Below are 20830 nucleotides of genomic sequence, written 5' to 3'. Positions count from 1 at the left end.
GGGTTCTCTCCTCGGATGGATCCATGTTATTTTCTGGGACTTGTCTGTGGAAAAAGGAAGGTACTTAATGAGGGATGGTCAAGGGATCCTTAACGAAAAAAAATTGGGTGATAACGATTGAAATGTCAAAATAGCTTCAGTCTTGAACATCCACACAATCCAATGCTGACGAGTGGATGACGTTTTTCAGTATTTACTTTGAATTAACAGTTCCGCTGTGACAAATTATTCTGGTTCTCATGCAGAAGAATGGCTAGGCTGGTACCAAGATGCCCGTCATCTCTTCGTATCTAACGCTAAACTTTTCAATTCGTTATATGACCTGCATGGAACATCTAGTGTTGCTAGAAGCAGCTACGTGTTGTCTTCAGGAACACCAATACCGAGCGAGGTGGCGCAGTGGTAAGACACTGGACTCGCATTAGGGAGGACGACGGTTCAATCCCGCGTCCGGCCATCCTGATTTAGGTTTTCCGTGATTTCCCTAAATCACTCCAGGCAAATGCCGGGATGGTTCCTCTGAAAGGGCACGGCCGACTTCCTTCCCCATCCTTCCCTAATCCGATGAGACCGATGACCACGCTGTCTGGTCTCCTTCCCCAAAACCAACCAACCAACCAACACCAATACGCGAAAAATTTGATGTAAAAGGTTCCGTCTTGGCAGTAGTCAACTTCTGAATATGCACGAACTCAGGATGCTGTCTTAAATGACTATGAGCAAAAAAATGGTTCAAATGGCTCTGAGCACTATGGGACTTAACTTCTAAGGTCATCAGTCCCCTAGAACTTAGAACTACTTAAACCTAACTAACCTAAGGACATCATACACATCCATGCCCAAGGCAGGATTCGAACCTGCGACCGTAGCGGCCGCGCGGTTCCAGACTGTAGCGCCTTTAACCGCTTGGCCACCACGGCCGGCGACTATGAGCAATATCGCGTTCATGTAGCTGCATATAATTTTATCCATTACTGATATGCTACGAAGAATTGCTCTATACTTCCATATGTACAAAGACAAGCCAGGCGTTCGACCAAATAAGCATGGGAAACTACGGGAAGACAATACTCTCCCGGGGGTAGTAGAAGACAAATAGCTGTTAATGCAAAGTGATGACTGGATCCGTAACTGACTCACCCCTACGTCTTCTAAGCCGCACTGTACAAGCAGAATCGCTCCCACTTACACTATGTGATCACAAATATGCGGACACCCCCAAAAACATACGTTTTTCATATAAGGTGCATTGTGCTGCCACCTACTGCCAGGTACCGCATATCAGCGACCTCAGTAGTCACTAGATATCGTGAGAGAGCAGAATGGGGCACCCCTTGGAACTCACGGACTTCCAACGTGGTCAGGTGACTGGGTGTCACTTGTGTCACGTATCTGTATGCGAGATTTCCACACTCCTAAATATCCCTAGGTCCACTGTTTCCGATGTGATAGTGAAGTGGAAACGTGAAGGGACACGTGCAGCACAAAAGCGTACAGGCCGACCTCATCTGTTGACTGCCAGAGACCGCCGACGGTTGAAGAAGGTCGTAATGTGTAACAGGCAAACTTCTATCCAGACCATCACACAGATATTCCAAACTGCTTCAGGATCCACTGCAAGTACTATGAAAGTTAGGAGGGAGGTGAGAAAACTTGGATTTCATGGTCGAGCGGCTGCTCATAATCCACATATCACGCCCGTAAATGCCAAGCGACGCCTCGCTTGGTGTAAGGAGCGTAAACATAGGACGATAGAATAGTGGAAAAACGATGTGTGGAGTGACGACTCACGGTACACAATGTGGCGATCCGATGGCAGGGTGTGGGTATGGCGAATGCCCTTGAACGCATCTGCCAGCGTGTGTAGTGCCAACAATAAAATTCGGAGGCTGTGGTGTTATGGTGTGGTCGTGTTTTCCATGGAGGGGGCTTGCACTCCCTGTTGTTTTGCGTGGAATTATTATGAACATTTATGTTTTAAGAACCTTGTTGCTTCGCAGTGTTGAAGAGCGATTCGGGGATGGCGATTGCATCTTTCAACACGATCGAGCACTTGTTCGTAATGCATGGCCTGTGTCGGAGTGGTTACACGACAATAACATCCCTGTAATGGACTGGCTTGCACAGAGTCCTGACCTGAATCCTATAGAACACCTTTGGGGTGTTTTGGAACGCCAGGCCTCACCGATCGACATCGATACCTCTCCTCAGTGCAGGACTCCGTGAAGAATGGGCTGTCATTCCCCAAGAATCCTTCCAGCACCTGGCTGAACGTATGGCTGCGGAAGTGGAAGCTGTCATCAACGGTAAGGGTGGGCCAACACCATACTGAATGGATGGAGAGCCCCACGAACTTGTAAGTCATTTTCAGCCAGGTGTCCCGATGCTTTTGATCACATAGTTTATCTGCCAGCCGAAACATTAGATCCGGAAAATTTAAAGTGGAGATTTAATTCCTTAAATTCTGACTAGTGAAATGTTCGTAACTAAAATTACCACTACTGTTGTACAAAATTTTTATTTCTGACGTCTTACGCAATCCGGTTGCTGGATCTCACCCCCCTTTTAGGTTGTAACTGTAAATTAAAAATGAAACGGCACGTCTGTACGTTAAGACCCATGGAACGCTCCCAGTAGTACGTAAGCAAATAATGTCAAAAATATAGACAACAATGAACATACGTTAATCATGTACAAAGAATACATGTCCGGTTTAAGTTAATAGGCAGCGCATCTGCCGTACATCTGCCATACCTTTTGAAATGTCCCTGACGTAACTCAACCGTATTATGCAAGCGCCGGCGAGGGCCTAGAGTCTAAATAAAACCAAATAGGGCCGGATTAGAAACCGTACGAAAGGTCAGGAGTTATAAAGTAAGGCTAAAATTGAGCCATTTAGCTACATTTGTGAAAGGCCAACCGATGTCAAGTTAGCAAGGTGCTGTCATTGATAGGCACCGTAACTGTAACGGACGACGCGCTATTCAAGTGTCGGTAATTGAGCAACTAAACGTCTGAAAAACGACGCGACCGCAACGTCAGCCACATAACTGTTATTCTTAGAAAGCAGCAATATGACTCACCTGCCACCGGAACGGGGATTGAGTAATGTGACTACAAGCCGGCGCTGAAGTAAACACGGCGTGAGAAGCGAGCACCCGAGCAAAAGAGAAACTAAAGAAAGTTAAAAGTGACGAAAATGTTAATAAGCGGGTGAAATTAACGGCACATGAACGAAAGATGAACATCCCTTAAAAACATAGTGGACCTGGTCCAACTGAACTAGAAAAAGTATAAAAAAACTGAGGTAAAACCAATAAAATCAATAAACACGAAACTTTTACGGATCACATCTAATGTCAAACCAGCGCACTATTCAGGACGGATAAGGAAGTCCAATGAATAACTGCTATAATTTCAGCAAAGAAGCAATTGTGACAACAAAAACACAGGACAGAAGCCTTAAAAATATAAACATCAACTAAAGTATGTAAAGTACTAAATAAACCACTGGATCAACAATTAAAATATTTAAAATAATAAATACCAGGAAGAAAAATGCCTAAACGATACCATAAAAGATGCTAATGACGTAATCTATAACCCACATGGCAGCAGGACCAAAAATCTTTTTTTTTTTTTAAAAAAAAGAAAAAGAAAAGATATGAGAAACCATACCGGTACCCACGCAACCAGATATTAAACGGCCAACAAACAGAAGACAAAGAACACTTGGAACAGGAACCGTGCCGGGACTACGGAAAAACGCGACAAGAGCAGATCAGCTAAAAAATTAATTGGCTATTGCAACCACTGCAAAAAATTACTCAAAATATTTTTATGTTTAAATTCTAACTGTTCGTTCACAGCAATGCCAGTGTTACTGGTTCCACCTAAGTAAACCTCTCTCTTCTAGAATGTTCAGGGTCAAGCCCTTGCAGTATATTTGCCAATTGAAAGATCGTAGACGATATCGCCCAGCCTGTGATCATTAAGTGCAAGATGCATACATAATGCAGATTTGGGTTTACTCACATTGCGGCGCTTCTTAAACCTGGTGTAAAAACGTCTACTGGTTTATCCTACATACGTACAATCATATTGCGGACACTTAATACAGTAAATACCCTTTTGTTAAATTATCATGTTACACGGCAGGACTCTGAAGATAGAACCTGTTGCACTAAAAAGACGACAAACTAGCTTTCAGTAAATCCTAGTCAGCCTCACCCACGATCGAGTTAAAAATCCTTCGAACTTTAGACTAATAATTTTTGTAATATGATGTCACTGAATCATTAACTTAGTGTCTCTCTGTTCGATCGTTCCAAAATATTAAGGTGGTCCACGATAGAAGTAAGCCTTAGCGGTATCCAGAAGCTTTGATAATGACAAGGTGTCAGAATACTTAAATAAATTAAACTGCAAACAACGGGATTGACATGCAGCTGCAGAAAAGAAACCCTTGTTAACAAAGGCAGGAATCTGATTTAATTGAAAATGAAGGTAATGAGATGTAACAGAAGGAAACCCATCATGCCAGTGGATTACGGCAGCAATGCGTATGAGACATTGCGGCGAGACGACCCCGTAGCATCGTGCATTTTGCAGTGACTGTTCTACAGGGTGGGGCAGGTAAGCTAGCTCATCGAAATTAAAATTTAATCTTAAGAACGTAATTCAAGATCGAAATACAGAACATCACAGCGTTGCTAATGCGAGCAGTTTGGTTTCTTTGGTGTCTAGTTTCACCATAACAACCTCTTAATTAACTGCATCACTACGGGTTGATCTGTTTGGAGCTGAGCGGCAGAAAGTAAAGCAGATGTCGATCAATACAAATGAGAAAGTAGACTCTTTAGTGCAGAATATTAAACGGGGCTGGGAAAACCGTTCGATACTGCTTTCTATCTCGAAGATAGATATATGTGATTTATGAACTATCACATTTGATGAGAGTTATATGAATATAACTATCAGATTTTATTTCTTGTTAAAAACGTCGCCCTCAGTTTAGTCCATGGCTTGGTCAATGTTACTTATAAGCCGTCTTGATTGCAAAATGTCTATCATATGACCGGTTACGGTTCCTCTAGAACCATCTCCAGATCTGATATTTCGGTTACAGGAGTAACCTGTCCAAATACAGCAACTTTCACATGCAGCCATCTTCCCAGGCATTGCAAAGGAAATGCACTGCATATGGGAAGGGAAATAGGTCTTGATTTATGATTCAGATTTGGAGTACCATAACCACGCACTTCACAGTAGCTTCAAGAGAATGCATTTAGATGTACAAGAAAATGTCAATCTTTGAACGACATTCAGATAGACCACCCGCCTACTACAGGAAAGTACTAGGATAATAATTCTTGTATGATACAGAGTTTGAATCTGTCGCAGTGTGCAAATTTACGATTTAGATTGGAACTTATTTTTCTTTGATTTGGATTACTTTAAGTAACTGAAATAATTTATTTTATGATTATTATACAGCTAGTCAGGCTCTCATTGCAAAATGGATACCGTCTTTCGGGTATTGTGTGCGTTTGATCCAGACGCGTCTTACTACGTCGTCAGAAAAATTAGAATTAATGTTGTGCAGAGCGATTAAAGCAACAAATGCAGGATAAGAATTGCCGTCCGAAAACTTGATCTAGTACCGTAAAACACGTTTAAAAGATATGGAGAACCTCCTAAACTGAGCAGCCTGTGTTTCTTTTTTCGCGAGGAGTTGCAGATTATGTTTTATAAACGTAAGTAATGTTGGATGAGGAGTTGGTATGAGTCACAAACTGATTGGAAGAAGATTAATCTATAAGTATATTGCCTCCATCGTAAGAAATTGTTGATATTGTGAGAATAATATGAAAGAGATGATCCTGGGTATCGAGAGTTTCCACAGTGATTTCTCTCTGAACAAATATGCGGAAAATCACTAATGCGCTGAACAGTAGTTTGCGGAGAGTATATTTAAATTTATATGTAAAGCATATTAGTAGAGGCAATACCACAGTAAAAACATGACCTTGAGGTTAACCTGCTTGATTTGTAAAATGAGTTGCCTGGCTCACTTGGAAAGGGGCCAGAAACTGGAAACCAATAATGAAACTGTTGTTGTTGTGATCTTCAGTCCAGAGACTGGTTTGATGCAGCTCTTGTGCATGCTTCTTCATCTCCCAGTACCTACTGTAACCCACATCCTTCTGAATCTGCTTAGTGTATTCATCTCTTGGTCTCCCTCTATGATTTTTACCCTCCACGCTGTCCTCCAATACTAAATCGGTGTCCCTTGATGCCTCAGAATAGGCAAGTTGTGCCACAAATTTCTCCTCTCTCCATTTCTATTCAGTACCTTCTCATTAGTTATGTGATCTACCCATCTAATCTTCAGCATTCTTCTGTAGCACCACATTTCTTATCTAAACTATTTATCGTCCACGTTTCAATTCCATACAGGTTACACTCCATACAAATACTTTCAGGAACGACTTTCTGACACTTAAATCTATACTCGAGCTTAACAAGTTTCTCTTCTTCAGAAACGCTTTCCTTACCATTGCCAGTCTACATTTTATATCCTCTCTACTTCGACCATCATCAGTTATTTTGCTCCCCAAATAGCAAAACTCATTTGCTACTTTAAGAGTCTCATTTCTAATCTAATTCCCGCAGCATCACCCGATTTCATTCGAATACATTCCATTATTCTCGTTTTGCTTTTGTTGATGTTCATCTTATATCCTCCTTTCAAGACACTGCCCATTCCATTTAGCTGCTCTTCCAGGTCGTTTGCTGTCTCTGACAGAATTACAATGTCATCGGCGACCCTCAAAGTTTTTGTTTCTTCTCCGATTTTTTTCTTTTGTTTCCTTTACTGCTTGCTCAATATACAGAGTGAATAACATTGGGGATAGGCTACAACCCTGTCTCACTCCCTTCCCAACCACGGCTTCCCTTTCATGTCCCTCGACTCTTATAACCTCGATCTGGTTTCTGTACAAATTTTAAATAGCGCTTCGCTCCCTGCATTTTACCAATGCCACCTTCAAAATTTGAAAGAGAGTGTTCCAGTCAACATTGTCAAAAGTTTTCTCTAAGTCTACAAATCCTAGAAACGTAGGTTTGCCTTTCCTTAATCTATTTTCTAAGATAAGTCGTAGGGTCAGTATTCCCTCATGTGTTACAACATTTCTACGGAATCCAAACTGATCTTCCCCAAGGTCGGCTTCTACCAGTTTTTCCATTCATCTGTAAAGAATTCTTGTTAGTATTTTGCAGCCGTGGCTTATTAAACTAATAAAACATGGTTCAAATGGCCCTGAGCACTATGGGACTTAACGTCTGAGGTCATCAGTCTCCTAGAACTTAGAACTAATTAAACCTAACTAACCTAAGGACATCACACACATCCATGCCCGAGGCAGGATTCGAACCTGCGACCGTAGCAGTCGCTCGGTTCCAGGCTGTAGCGCCGGCTTTAAACTAAAAGTTCGGTAATTTTCACATCTGTCAACACCTGCTTTCTTTGGGACTGGAATTATTATATTCTTCTTGAAGTCTGAGGGTATTTCGCCTGTCTCATATATCTTGCTCACTAGATGGTAGAGTTTTGTGGGCCTGGCTCTCCCAAGGCTGTCAGTAGTCATAATGGAATGCTGTCTACTCTCGGGGCCTTGTTTAGACATAGGTCTTTCAGTGCTCTGTCAGACTCTTCACGCAGTATCACATCTCCTGTTTCATCATCATCTACATTCTCTTCCATTTCTATAATATTGTCCTCAAGAACATCGCCCTTGTATAGACCCTCTATATACTCCTTCCACCTTTCTACTTTCCCTTCTTTGCTTAGAACTGAGTTTCCATCTGAGCTCTTGATCTTCATGAAAGTGGCTCTCTTTTCTTCAAAGGTCGCTTTAATTTTCCTGTAGACAGTGTTTATCTTATCCCTAGTGATAATGCGTGTCTACGTCCTTACATTTGTCCTCTAGCTATCCCTGCTTAGCCATTTAAGTCTGTATCACACTCAGCTGTAACAACTGCAGTCCTGACAATGATAGACATAGTGATACTATGTGATAAAACAGTAAAACAGTGACAGAGAACTCTAAATGTGGAGACTACGCTTCAACTTTCAAATGCACTCATGCCTCCTACATATTTAATATTAGGCTTATACTTCAAATGGTTCAAATGGCTCTGAGCACTATGGGACTCAACTGCTGTGGTCATAAGTCCCCTAGAGCTTAGAACTACTTAAACCTAATTAACCTAAGGACAGCACACAACACCCAGCCATCACGAGGCAGAGAAAATCCCTGACCCCGCCGGGAATCGAACCCGGGAACCCGGGCGTGGGAAGCGAGAACGCTACCGCACGACCACGAGATGCGGGCGCTTATACTCCGGTTTGAGATCTACGTAGTGTTATTTTTTCACGGAATAATATTTTCTTACTTTTCACAACTGAGTTCATTACACAAGTCGAGTAAAAAAAAAAGGTGAAACACCGGGAACTTGGTTGGAAGTGAATGTACCTTCGTAATAGTACATACTATCGAATCGTATGTATATTTTAACAGCAGCAATTTCCTGAGACAGATAGAACGTCCACTAGAATGCATCAGTGTAATGCGTATTCAGTGTTGTTACCAGGCCTGGTAGGGTACATTTATAGCTCCATATATACTCCGCTAGCCACTAAACAGTGTGTGGCGGAGGGCACTATTTGCGCCAAAGTCATATTTCCTAACCTACCCTCCCCCCCCCCCCCCTCCCCACCGGTTCCTCGCTCTGTTCCACTCGCGGGTCGCGCGAGGAAAAGCGACTGTCTGAACACCTCGGTACGAGCTCTAATTTCCCTTATCTTTGAACGGTGATTATTATTGCGCGTTATGGAAGTTGATGGTAATTATATATGCTCTACATCTTCGGAGAAGATCTGATTTCGGAATTTAGTGAGCAGCCCCTCCCGTTCAGCACGTCCTCTATCTGCAAGTGTGTCCCACTTTAGACTTTCTATGAGATTTGTAACGCTCTCTCGATGGCTAAATGTACCAGTCACGAATCTTGCCGCTCTTCTTTGGACCTTCTCGATCTCTTGAATCAGACCCGACTGGTAAGGGTCCCATACAGACGAACAATACTCTAAGACGTGACGAATTAAGGTATTGTAAGCAATTTCCTTTGTTGAAGGACTGCATCGCTTCAGGATTCTATGTATAAACAGCAATCTAGAGTTTGCCTTACCTGTTACTTGTGTAATCTAATCATTCCATTCGAGATCATTTCGAATAGTCCCATGCAGGTACTTGACGGATGTTACCGCTTCCAAAGACTGGGCATTTATTTTGTAGTCGTACATTAATGGGGATTTTCTCTTTCTTATACGCAGTCGGTTATAATTACTAATAATGAGAGATAACTGCCAGTCATTACACCACGCATTTATTTTCTGCAAGTCCTCATTGATTTGTTCACAACTTTCGTGTGATACTACTTTCCTGTAGACTGCATCGTCACCGGCAAACAGTCTAATGCCGCTGTGAATACCATCAACCAGATCGTTCATGTAAATCGTAAAAAGCAGAAAACCTATTACGCTGCGGTGGGGCACACCTGATGATACGCTTGTTTCCGCTGAAGTCTCCCCATTCGGGACGACATACTGCTCTCTGTATGGTGGAAAACTTTCTATACAACCGAATACGTCATCGGATTGACCGTAAGAGCGCACTTTTTGGAGCAAGCGACAGTGCGGAACTGAGTCGAACGCCTTTGGAAAGTCTAGAAATATGGCATCAACCTGGGAGCCAGTATCTAGAGCCCGTTGTATATCACGCACAAAGAGGGCCAGCTGTGTCTCATATGACCGCTGTTTAATAAAACCGTGCTGGTTTTTTGCAGATGAGCTTCTCAGAGCCTAGAAAGGTCATTATGTCTGAACACAAAATATGATCCATGATTCCACAACAAATCGACGTCAGTGAAATTGTCTGGTAATTATGTGCATCCAATTTTCTACTCTTTTTATAGATTGTTATGACCTGAGCCTACTTCCAGTCCCTTGGAACTTTCAGCTGTTCCAATAAGCTCTTATATATTTGAAGCTTAGTCAACATAAAATCTTACGGGGATACCGTCTGGGCCAGATGTCTTCCTGGCGCCTAAGGATCTTAACTGTTTTACAATCCCAAATACACTAAGCACTATGTCAGCCGTCCTTGCGTTTGTTCGATAATTGAAAGGGGGAATGGTGCTGCAGTCCTCTACCGTAAGCTAGGTTTATAATTTCGGCCTTCTGTTTACCATCATCCGTTACATTACCCGAACTGTCAGCAAGAGAAGGTATTGAATTATTTGTAGCGTTCATAGATTTTACGTACGACCAAAATTTTCTGGAGTTATTTTTAGAATCTGCAGATAAAATATTGCTTTCAAATTCGTTAAAAGAATCTCTCATTGGCCTTTTGACAGTAGCTTTCATTTTGCATCATTTCTGTTTGTCAGCAGGGCAGTGACTACGTTTAAAACGACTCTGCATAATTCTGTGCTTTCTCAGCAACTTCATAATATGTTTGTTGTACCAAGGTGGATCCTTTCCCTCCACTATATTTTTGCTAGGCGCATATTTCTCTAGCACGTGGTGGACAGTGAGGAAAACAGCGTTAGACGTTGAGTGAGTACTGTGAAGAATATGGAGATGCTGCATAATCGAGTGAGACAACTTTATCATCACCTGACAGAGTTTTAAAGGGGATTCATTGTGGGTCTCCATTTGGCTCGCTGGTGGAATCGTGCAATACACAGATTTATAAGGCATTCACGTCTGACGAAAGGCCCATGTCGGACTGCATGGGAACATTAAGGCACGCATGCTCGCCGCCAAGCTTCCAGTCGACAGCGCCTGATAGTCGTATGATGGGATCGCTGTGTTGTGCACATAGGCTCAGCAGTCGCCCCCCCCCCCCCCCCGCAACCGTCGCGTAGCTGAGTGGTCAGCGCGACAGAATGTCAATCCTAAGGGCCCGGGTTCGATTCCCTGTTGGGACTGAGATTTTCTCCGCTCACGGACTGAGTATTGTGTTGTCCTAATCATCATCATTTCATCCCCATCGACGCGCAAGTCGCCGAAGTGGCGTCAAATCGAAAGACTTGCACCTGGCGAACGGTCTACCCGACGGAAGGCCCTATTCACACGACATTTACATTCTTATTTGCCACAACTCAAACGGCTGTGGTTGGAGTGGTGCCGTGACTTGGAAGCATAGACTGCTGACGAGTGGTGTCGCCAACGTTCAACGAATACTCGGGATCCCCATCGTAGGAGAGTGTGGCAGTGACGTGGGGAGAGGTCTCATTCTTTCATTGTTTTGGGAAGGCACAATGGCAATACTCCTGGAGTCGTGGTGTGGTAGGCCATCGGGATAACTTCAGGTGACGGCTGGCAGTGACTGACGGAAGTCTGGCAGCACAGTGGTACGCCTCAGACATCCTGTGTCCCCATGTGAGGCTGTAAAGCAACAACATACTGGTGTCATATTTCAACAGGACAATGGCCGTCTACACATGTAATGTGTCTCTAAAAACTGTCAGGGCAATGATGAGATACTCTCATGGCCAGCCGGATCCGTAGGTCTGTTCCCAGTACGACATGACTGGCACCAGCACGAATGTAAACTTCATCCCAGTGCCAGCATTCAGGATATCAAGGACCAATTACAACAATTTTGGGACAGCTTGGCTCAGGAAAGAATACAACGGCTTTATTACACTTTCTCCAACCGAATCAGAGCATTCTTAGAGCTCAAGCCATAAAATGCCGTCTCAACCAATGAAGTTCCGTTTCGTTTCCCTTTCCGTTCTGGATGTTTCCCTTCTGTAGCGAGACACTGTATTTATCATTTGAAATTTTCTTCTGATGTCGACCTTGATAATGACAGTTTCAATATATGATATTCTAGTGCAATGGAGAGAAATAAGTTTCATAAATAAGTACACATTGTCAAACAAAGTTCGTTCACACTACATCGTGATTGATACTTATGTAAGAATTTGCTTTTGTGTGTGATGAAGCTATTACGTGGTTGAGTGAGTATCAAACTGTCTTTGGAAGTCCAGTAACCTATTCGACAGATGTTGCTGAATTTTCCGCCTGTTTGCATGATGCGGTTGGAAGCTACGATTACATGACTGTAGCACGCTCAGTGCTGCCAGTAATGTGAGAAACAATCGCGATAGCTTTTATAATTCGACCTGCTTGAAACCAAGAGCCAGTAAAGTATGTGATCTAGATCTGAAGTGACAAGTGCAGACCTGTAGTGATGAGCCAAACAAAACATTACAGCCACAGCCCAACGCGAGACTGAATACGGCCTGCAAACACTGAGGACATGTGAATCGGTAACGAATATATAAGTGCGGAGAAGAGACGGATAAGATATCATTTTAGTAACCATGTGGATAGCAAACAAGGAAATCCACTGACTTCGACAGAGGGCAGATTGTTGGAGTATGGGAACGAGCATCTCAGAAATGGCGAATTCGGTCGACTGTTAAGTGTGCTACTGTCGTGAGTACCTCTGGGTAGTGACTGAAGGACGGTAAAAACAGGAATAAACAGTAATGCTCTGGACATTCGCGCCTCAGCGTAGGCTTGTCCTTCCAGTAAAGAAGAATAGGCAGCGATCTGTGCAAGATCAGATGACAGAGCTGGTGCAAGGACAAGTGTTTCTGAGCACACCTTGCAGTGCACATGGTTGGGTATGGGTCTCAGCAGGAAACGACACTTACATGTTCCCATTTTGAGCCAATAACATCGTTAGTTACGACTGCAGTGGGCAGGGGACCGTCAATTTTGGATGAATGGAAATAACTCCCTGAGTTGGATGAATTACATTTTATGTTACACAAGGTCGATGGTCGTGTCTGGATACGCAGTCATACAGGTGAACTGATGCTCGATACCTCTACCACACCGCTGATGCAAGCCGGAGGGAGCAGTATTATGCTATGGAGGACATCCACCTGAACGTCCTAGAACCTACTGTAGTAATCGGGAGCACCATGACAGCTGAGGGCTACTACGCGCACAGTGTTGTCGAACAACTTCGTCCCTTCATGGTTGATGTCTTCCTCAAATACGACGGCATCTTCCAGCAGGATGAATGTCCGAGCCACAAGGCCATCTCCACGCCCACAAAGCACAGTCCCGCAATTTGCGGGAACTGTCTGAGCTGTGTGTACTCGTCTCTTACCACACGCATCTGGAAACGCACCAAGGACTTACCGAATCTGTCCCAAGCAGAATCGCTGCGGTATTGCTTTACAAAGGTGGATCAATACGCTATTACACTTAGAGAATATAAATTCCAAGAGACATAATTTTATTACGTAATTTTATTTAGCTACCAGTTTCAGTGCCTTATTCTTCAGGCTCCGTACAAATGGTTAAAATCCTGAAGCTAGCAACAGAAAGCGAATCTGTTATGCAACACCGATTGTCATTATATGAAATATATTCACCATATATACATGGATTAGTACAAAACATGAAAGGAGACCACAATAAAGTGTGGTTAAAATAAAAAGCATGGCATACAGATTGGTCACTAAACTGTCATGTGCCCATTAACTGTATTAACAAAAGCCGCTATAACAAAAAGCAACAATAACGTATTATTACGAAATACAGTGAAAGTTGCTATAGTGTAGTAATTAGAAAAGCCTCCATTGAAAATTACGCTGAGTCATTCCGTGCAAACAATCGTATCCCATTCACTGGTCATACTGTAGCGAAAAGTATTCAAGACAGAGAATCTGACTCGAACTATAAATACTGAAAAATAAGAAAACGAAATGATGAACGCAAAAAATATGATATAGGGAGAACGCGAGTTACTGTAGTGGAGGAGTGTAAGAAACGTTAAAAAGAATGGAAAACCAGAAATGACAACCATCCAATTAGATCAAAGTAAGAGCCTAGATTCAAAAACGCAATTGTTTTTGCTTGTTGTATGTAGCTGTTTATAACATGTCCCATTATTCGAGCGTCATATCCACTAAAAACCAATTTTAGAGTATTGTAATTAAGTATATAAGGGAGAAAAAGTACAAACCAGAAATCATCAACAAAATAAACACTCAAGCTGTGTATGCTGGTGTAGGAGCACAGAGAAGTGAGCTCTAAAATTCGGTCAACACTTTCAGAAACTATCACTACATAACGTAATATGAGAGTTATTGTAATAAGAAATTCTGTGAATCGTTTTAAACTGTACTAGTACAGAATAAAATAGTTTATGAAGAAAATGGGCATGTTAGACGAATATGAACTGATCCACAACAAAACATGAGTGTTCGAACAAAGAACCAAGAGAGACTGATAATGTTAATGACACAGGATTTGAATCAATATCTGTCAAACCGTAGAAACGATGCACATGTGTGGAAGATGAGATAAGACAATAAGACAATAAGAGAAACGTTGAAAGTCAGAAGAGATTATTAGAAAATAAATTTTTCAATATTTATGTTTCGAGACAGTTTCCCTGTCTTCATGACATTCCGTTACAGTACGACCACTGTTTGTGATGTCACTGCCTGAAGATGGTGCCCACGAGTCACCGAAACTGATAGCTAAACAAAAATATTAAATAAAATTACGAATGTTGGTACCCATTTTCTTTAAGTCTACGATCAGTCACAGTCCCATTCTTACTTACTTATACCGGCCACACAAACCGCAGCTGGTGCTTGGCCTCACTCAGTCCAGATTTCCACACTTTCCTCTCATCTGCATCTTCATCTCCAAGACCCAGTATCTGCATGTCTCCCATGGTATTATCCTTCCATCTCATTCTCGGCTCTCCCAGTGGTCTTTTTCCTCCAGCTTCTAAATCCATTACAAGCTTTATTACAGTGTTCCCCCGTCTCCTCCTCACCCATCCGTACCAATTTAGTCTTAATTTTCACATTCGATACGACGTCAGGTGGTGTGTATAACTGTCTGAGTTCTCTGTTTTTCCTTATTCTCCACTTTCAATGGTCCATACATTTTTCTATGTACTTTATTATCAAAAGTGATGAGGTTTTTCTGTGTTTTCTTTGTCGGGGTCCAAGTCTCACTTGCACAAGACGCTATTGGCTTGATGATGGTCTGAAAAATTCGTGTTTTTGCCTGCCTTTATACTAACTTTGATCTTATGATGTGCATAGCTCCTAGACATCTTCCCCCAGTTTGAATTCTTGATACTATCTCTTGTTCTATAAGGTTTTTTGGTTGATGTTGACACCGAGGTAAGTGAATGTGTCTTCTGTATTGTTAGATTTCCGATTTTTAGATGATTTGGTCCTAAATGAACTCTTCTTCCTATTACCATGAACGTGTTTTGCGTTCATTTATAGTTAGACCTACTTTCTTAGCTTCTTAAAATAGCACAGTCTCCATTTTCTCCAGTTCGTCCATGTTCTTTCCTATCAGCACAATATCATCCGCAAAAGTCAGGGTATTTATCTCTTTTCCTATGGTGACTCCTGCAATTTCACATGTTTTTCTCCTCAGGGTGTTGTTGAGGGTCAAATTAAACAGGGTTGTTGATATAGTATCTCCCTGAATCACTCCTGTTTTTACTTCAAATGCTTCTTAGAATTCCCCCTTTACTTCCAGTCAATACTTCGATTCCATGACACACATATTAGTTAGCTTTACCAGCTTTTCAGATATCCCATACTCTGCCATTATCCTCCACATTTCCTCTCTTACTATGCTGTCATTTGCTTTGCTGAAATCTATAAGCAGGCAAAAGGAATCATGATTGTGATTCCAGTTCTCATCTAATATTTGTCTTAGTGCGAATATTTGGTCGATTGTTGATTTACTTTTTCTGATCCCTGCTTGTGCTGTGTCTAATATTTCCTGAATGTAAGGGTTGAGCCTGTTCAGTATAATTCTTGATATTACTTTATAGCATGTGCATAGGAGAGATATACAGGGTGAGTCACCTAACAATTCCGCTGGATATATTTCGTAAACCACATCAAATACTGACGAATCGATTCCACAGACCGAACGTGAGGAGAGGGGCTAGTGTAACTGGTTAATACAAACCATAAAAAATGCACGGAAGTATGTTTTTTAACACAGACCTACGTTTTTTTTAAATTGAACTCCGTTAGTTTTGTTAGCACATCTGAACATATAAACAAATACGTAATCAGTGCCGTTTGTTGCATTGTAAAATGATAATTACATCCGGAGATATTGTAACCTAAAGTTGACGCTGTTCGATCGTGTGTATCGGAGAGCACCGAATTACGCAGGGATCCAAAGGGAACGGTGATTGACCTTAGGTACAGAAGAGACTGGAACAGCACATTACGCCCACATGCTAACAGCTTTTTATTGGTCTTTTTCACTGACGCACATGTACAGTCGTGGACAAAACGAGCGAGACCCCTCGCCTTTTCGTTATGCTGATCCGCACGGCTTTAAAGTCTGCTACACAGCATAACAGGCAAGGCGACGAAGTGCTACCAACATACTATGCGCAGGCGTGAAATTGACAAACTATCTGAACTTTTTTAGACTGTATTCCATAATTTGTAAGACTATATTAATGCTGATTAGTGTGTTAAATACAACACGTAAATATAAGACAGAACTGAAAGAACAAACGCTAATTGGTATGAACTGGACAAATAAAAATGAATTTCAACTTATCGAGATGACTTAACTGTTTCAGTAAGACAAAGAACCCCAGATCGTTACGAAGTAGCAAAATATTATCCGCATTCGGCCGCGAAACGGTCTGTGTCAACGTTCAGACCAGTCATACTGGATTACCGTTGCTGACCTACCATGAAAGTGTGCAAATTTAGCAATGCGTGAAGATTCATAAAGAAATTCAGTTAAAAATCATTCAGTGCCACGCTTAAGTCAATTCCATTATTGACAGAAGCGGAAAAAGTAGGCAGTAACATGTATGAAATTCTACAAGAGTGTCATATTGACATGCACAGGGCGCCAGTACAGAATAAAGGTAGCGATAAAACGTATTGGGTGCGCGAGAATTTCTTAAAATTGCTTTACTGATATTCTACCTGCCTCCATAGAGATTAGAACCGAAAACAAACCAGACCTTCCTTTCACTATGCTAGCAGACAACCTAGGCAAACAGCCCTCTATTATTACCCCAGACATGAACAAGCAGGCAATTTCGAAATGAAAATCTGCAGTTTCTGTTGCATAGAGCTTTCTGGACTCAAAAACATGAATTTTCTTCCTTTATGTCACCGCTTATGTGACAATCATTCGGGATGTTTATCGAAATAACAAATTACTGTTATTAGAGAGTAAATTTTGTAGGATAATTCTGCACCACCCCAGGAAATAAACGGCTACATAGCTGCCAAACGTATTCTGCATTGTTTCGAATTCTCCACTAGACTCGCCACAGCCAGAAAACGTTCATTAGCAGAAGTGTTTCTTAAGCTAGCTAGCAATGAGAATGTTCGTACTTCTAAAACGCGGTGGCATTAATACTGGGATGTGAATTACCACGTGTATAGGCAAATACATTCTATTTGCATTCCTGTAAACGTGATTTGGATCGAAAACGTAGCTACGACTAATATGCTTATGTATCGACAGCAACTAGAACATTTCGAATAAAGAGTAGCGGGTGTTATTTATGCGGCCCTCATCTTCAGTGTTTTCGTTGTTAGGATTTCGTCACCTAAACCGGTAAAAACGGAACCCTACTACTCTCACTTTCTTGACCGTCTATCGGTCTACCCAACCCTTAAAACCCGTTTACCTCCAGAACGGGTGGACATAATAAGCGGAAATGTATCGCACTTCTTGCTGTAACCGGTCCCATGCTGGTGTAAAAAAGTGAGCTTCTATGTCAACGCAATCAAAAGATACGACGGTTTATGTAAAGAAAATTTACGCGAAAGGTCAAAAAATGGCTTCAAGAACTATGCGACCTAACTGCTTAGGTCATCAGCCCCTAGACCTAGAACTACTTAAACCTAGCTAGCCTAAGGGCATCACAGACATCTATGCCCGAGGTAGAATTCCAACCTGCGACTGAAGCAGCCGTGCGGTTCGTCACTGAAGCGCCTGGAACCGCTCGGCCACCGCAACGCGGCGAAACCCTACTCACCTCATGTATAATGATAATATATACTGTCTAGTGAGGATAAACTGTATTCACCAGCAACTCAGATCGTTTGCTCACGGAACTTTTACGAAGCTACATTCAAACTTTGTCGAAGTCGTCTGCAATATCCATTACAAACACCCTAGGAACTTCGTATGCGATATCCACTTCTGAAGACGCTGGCAGATACTGCAGTACTATAACAAGTAGGTGGGAATTTATTGTTATTGGTCCACGCATGACACTTTATTTCAATATCAATTTAACGCGCCTAGGTGTTTGTATATGCCTGAAACTATTGAACAAAAAGTAAATAACCAACAAACGAGCCGGCCGCGGTGGTCTCGCGGTTCTAGGCGCGCAGTCCGGAACCGTGCGACTGCTACGGTCGCTGTTTCGAATCCTGCCTGGGGCATGGATGTGTGTGATGTCCTTAGGTTAGTTAGGTTTAAGTAGTTCTAAGTTCTAGGGGACTTATGACCACAGCAGTTGAGTTCCATAGTGCTCAGAGGCATTTGAACCATTTTGAAACAGCAAACAACTTCGATGTTTAAATCAAATGAAAGTCACATGTCGTAATTAAAACATAATTTCGTCGTTACATCTACATGACTACATCAACAGGATTTCTTGGCAATCCGGACTTACGTGCCTGGCAGAAGGTTAGGGTTATTTCTCTACCGTCCCACTCATTAACAGTGTGCGGGAAAAAGGACCACTTAAATCTTTTCTTGCGAGCCTTGAATTACATTATTACTATGGTTTCTTCCTGTGTTCCCGAGGAAATACCCCGATCTTGCTGAAACTTCGCTCAGTGAAAGCGGGGACAAAATAAGCGAACACGTGTCTCGGCTTATCTGCTTACACTCTACCGCTTCTGAGAAAACGACGGTCAAAGTTTTCAATGCGCTGTTACTATAGTGTAGACACCTCTTAGCGGGTAAGCATTCAACTGGAGCGGTGGCTCTGCGGCTACCATAGCGATTTCTGAACTTTGCGCTGCGAGTTCGAAACCCGGTTTTTCCTTTTTTTTCCCCTCACTCTCTGAATTATGTACGAATGTTTATTCCAATTTATGTTGAAACACTGTTGTCGTTATTCGTCAGTTAATTTACTGTGTAAAGAAATAAGTTAAAAAGGGAACACACAGTGCGTAGTGGGGCGATCACTCTGTTGTAGAAATAATTCAGAAGCCAAGATCGCTTAAATATTGTTTACTGGATAACCGGTTTCAACACACTAAAGGTGCCATCATCGGATCTGAATGTAGATTAACATTTATAAAATATTTGGTTATAACGATACATGAGGCAGCCCAGATGATGTTAGATCAGCTTGTCTCATTCGTTTATTACTTTTTAATTCATTAATTACACATAAAGTTAATTGGCGAATAATGACAACATTATTTCAACATAACTTAGAAAAAAACATTCGTAGATAATTCTGATAGAGAGGCAGGAAAATAAAATAATTAAAAAACCCAATATGGTATCGAACACGGGAATCAGTGTTAAGAAGGAACGACGGTAGCCACCGCTTCAATTGCGTTCTCGGCTGCAGAAGGTATCTACACTAGAGCAACAGCGCGTTGATAACTTTGACCGTCGTTTTCTCGGAAACGGTCGAGTGTCTGCAGATAAGCCGAAACACATGTTCGCTTATTTTGTCCTCTCCTTCACTGAGCAAAGTTTCGGGACAATCAGCCTATGACATTTGGCGAGTTCCCCTCGCTCGTCGAGTCGCTTCTTACGCCCGGCGAGAATTATGTATGCCTCCGAGTAAACTGCGCCACCTGGAAACACGGCGAGCGGGGATAAACACGTTTTCCTTCTTATAAGGCAACCTTCTACAGATAATATTCACGAAGTGTTCTTCAGGTTGCCTCAGATATTTCAGAAATGTTTCTTGCGTCAGGCCTGCCGCATATGCAAAACGTAAACATTTCATTTCATGTAATATTTATCAGGATAAGACATGACAAGAGTGGACCAGTCACTTCTGAGAAAAATTAGAGATTCTAAGTTGCTCCACTATGTAATGACACGGGCACGGGCTTGCGATCTGTCTTTTATGCCATCGATTTCCGTGTTACACATACTTGGCCACTGCGTTGCGGCTGCCATCTTGGAGGAGGCAGTCTGTTTCCTGCCAGCGCTGTTTCCGCAGCCAATATTAACCGCGACGAATCATTCAGTCAACGCTAAATGGCCCATCTGGCTGAGGCAGACAAGGGCGCTATAATACTCCATGCAGAGGGATCTTCAAATGCCGACATAGCGAGAACTATGGGTCTTCACAAGTCGACGGTAGCCAGGTGGATCAGACGAAAGGAAGAGAGTGGTAACTTGAATGGGAGGCCTCATGGCCGTCGCCGCAAAACAACGCAAGCTCAGGATCAGCAGATACGCCGTTTCAGTGAGAACCACCCATTTGTCAACGCACGACAAATCAGCAAATTCATGAAGCTTGGAATGAGTTACTTGAATCTCCTAGTTCTGTGGCTCAAGTTGTGGGCTCAATGCCCAACAGACTTCCAGCTGTTGTGGAAGCCAAAGGAGGCTATACGCGATTTTTTTTTACAGACTTATGTTTTATATAATTTCAAGGAAACGTAATAAGTGGAATGGGGACAAACAAATTAATTCACAGCAAGATATGTAATA

The 20830-nt window shown here is 42.2% G+C and overlaps 1 long non-coding RNA gene across 1 annotated transcript in view; it reads left to right on the top strand.

The window, feature by feature from the left end:
- Positions 1-20830, top strand: part of LOC126252743 (uncharacterized) — a 44858-nt gene that overhangs the window by 448 nt on the left and 23580 nt on the right. The window lies entirely within an intron of this gene.

This window comes from Schistocerca nitens, chromosome 4 (genome assembly GCF_023898315.1).
Source record: "Schistocerca nitens isolate TAMUIC-IGC-003100 chromosome 4, iqSchNite1.1, whole genome shotgun sequence".
NCBI lineage: Eukaryota > Metazoa > Arthropoda > Insecta > Orthoptera > Acrididae > Schistocerca > Schistocerca nitens.
Note: the sequence above shows the minus strand (reverse complement) of the source record. Positions and strands in the feature narration are given on the sequence as shown.